The sequence below is a fragment of the Porites lutea genome, chromosome 3 (genome assembly GCF_958299795.1).
Source record: "Porites lutea chromosome 3, jaPorLute2.1, whole genome shotgun sequence".
Classification (NCBI taxonomy): domain Eukaryota; kingdom Metazoa; phylum Cnidaria; class Anthozoa; order Scleractinia; family Poritidae; genus Porites; species Porites lutea.
Window position 1 is genome coordinate 18,174,963 of NC_133203.1, and position 2,500 is coordinate 18,177,462.

At 38.7% G+C, this 2,500-nt stretch overlaps 1 pseudogene; it reads left to right on the forward strand.

Moving 5' to 3' along the window:
- LOC140931771 (uncharacterized) overlaps positions 1 to 2,500 on the forward strand; it is a 4,535-nt pseudogene that overhangs the window by 1,059 nt on the left and 976 nt on the right.

Sequence of the window (2,500 nt, forward strand, 5' to 3'; positions counted from 1 at the left end):
CGTGTTGGCAGGTCTGCGTAAATTTTTGAAGACAACATTCCCTAAACGTGCTCAGAAGCATTCTCCTTACCTCGAACTTTGCTTGTCACATGCATTTGATTCCTGTTCAGAAGAGCACAACTCAGTTCTAACTGACATTTCTCTAATTTATGATGTGCATAGTTCCCTTATGCAATCAATTGAGTCCATGAGTGATGTTTCGGCCAAGGATGATTTAAAAGCCAGACTAGAAGAAGTGTATAAGGTGCACTTTGACTATTTGGGTCACCTTCTTCGTACGAAACATCAAGGTGACTACTACAAATTTGTTTTGAAGTATTTGAAGCCTGGGGAGTGCGTTATTGTCATTGACTATAAGATGAAATTGGAACCTGGGAAAAGGACACATGAGATTGAGCGTGATTGGTATGGGAAGAGGGGGATATCGCTGTATGGGTGTTACATTGTTGCACAGATTGGAGAAAACAAAAAAAGCTGCGACGTGTTTGACTTGTGCTCAGAAGACACAAGATGCCTTCTTTACCCAAAGTGCATTAGATGCCTGTTTTACGTGGCTTGAGAGGGCCTTCCCAGGATTCTCTGTTTATCTGTTTTCTGGTATGTGTGCAATTTATTTCCACTACATGTTACATTCATACAGTTTCACTCACGTGACCAGCAGCCATGTAACTATATTGGAACAAAGGAAATTGTTTACATGAGAAAAGAGTTCAATTCCCCAGGATTAGTATGGGACACCATCTTGGCTGCCGTTTCATTGTTTTGAGACACCAATATGGCCACCGTGACATCACGTGAAAATGCTGTATACATGTAGATACTGTACGTAAAACCTGATCCAGATACTTCAGTGATCTAAAGGGATAGGCACTACTCTTGCAGTCTCTCACCAGCACATGGGCTTCCAGAAACATTTAAGTTAACTGGGTTTTGAAAAGAGTTCTCAAGGCTTATGGGAGTAAATTTTGAGCAACAAAAATAAGGCATATTCGGTTCTTTGGTAGGGGTAAATACATTCTAACAATCACGTGTGGAAAGACGTCAGTTGCAGAGCTGCATTGTCAGGTTTTCTTTGTTTTTATGACGATCTGCATTTATTTTTTTATTGTTCTTCATGTCTATATTTTAATGCCGGGAATATAACATCTAATTCCCCTTTCAAATAAATTATTATTTTTATAATGCAATAAAAATAATTTTAACACTTATTATACATTATATCCACAGACAATGGTCCTCATTATCATAATACTGCAGTTCTGACATACCTAAGTGAGGTTAATAAAGTATTCGACTTGAGCTTGTTGGAATACAACAACTTTGAAGCTGGGGAAGGGAAGGCGTCTCTTGACACCCACTTTGCCCACATATCCCACAAAATCGTGCGATATGTTCGCCTGGGGAATGATCTGGAAACTGGAGAGGAACTTTGACAGCTTGTGCAGGTAAATTCAATGCAGTTAAGAACATATAGTGAATATGGCTTCTGATGTTTTGCTACACTGTATGCGCATATTTCATTAATTTTTTGATACTTAAGCAGCATATTTATTTTCATAAATAATCAAAAATGGAACTTAGGTTTTTGCTGGCATTACACAGGTATTGTAGTGGTTCACTTTAGGAGCCTCCTTCTAATATTTGGTCACTCTTAAAAGCTCCTAAATATAATATAGGCACAAATCCTTATTTAGTGCCCAATAAGAAGTGCCCCTAAGTTGAGCAACCCAAATTCAATGCCCCCTCTATCCAATTCAAAATAATTTATAACAAAAAGTACACAGGCTGAATTATGATGACATAGCAGACAAAAATGGAAAACACAACTCAAAGTAAGGGGTGACTGTCCCCAGGTGATGAGAGATACACCTTTTGGAGTGAAGGAACAAAAGTATATTAGTCAGTTTTGATATACACAGCACAGTGATATTTTTTTTTCTTTTTGAAATAGAGCATGAAGAATGTATCATGTTTCCAGTTGTCCATTGAAAGAAGTAGGGCTCCTAAGAAAATGGGCATATTCATATTTCCTCTTCAAGGAGAATTTGCTGGGGGCATCATCGCACATTCCTTGGCTGGTATTGGCAAAGTTGTCAAAAAGACAAAGGCTCAGATTCAAAAGATCACTACAAGAAATTCCCCTATGACTGGCTCAACAGGCTCTTCCATCTCTTTGCAATTACCAGTACCACAAACCAGAGAACAGGGCTTACAAAGTCTCTCCAGCCAAGATGTATATAGTGTGCGTTTTATAAACCATGCACCTGAACCACTACAGTCCCCATCCTATTTTCAGAGTGGAAGGATTGCCACAAATCTGCAGCCATCTAATGGATATGCTTTAAAGAAATCCTCTGGTAAGAGTAATTTTCTCCTTGGCTCAAAAAGAAATAATATCTTTTTACAACCGACAAGCATCAAGTGGTGTCAGAGCCAATCCAAAAGATATCATTGCACACAAATCCGTAGCTGGTGGAGTACCTACCATCAGAAAAGGAAA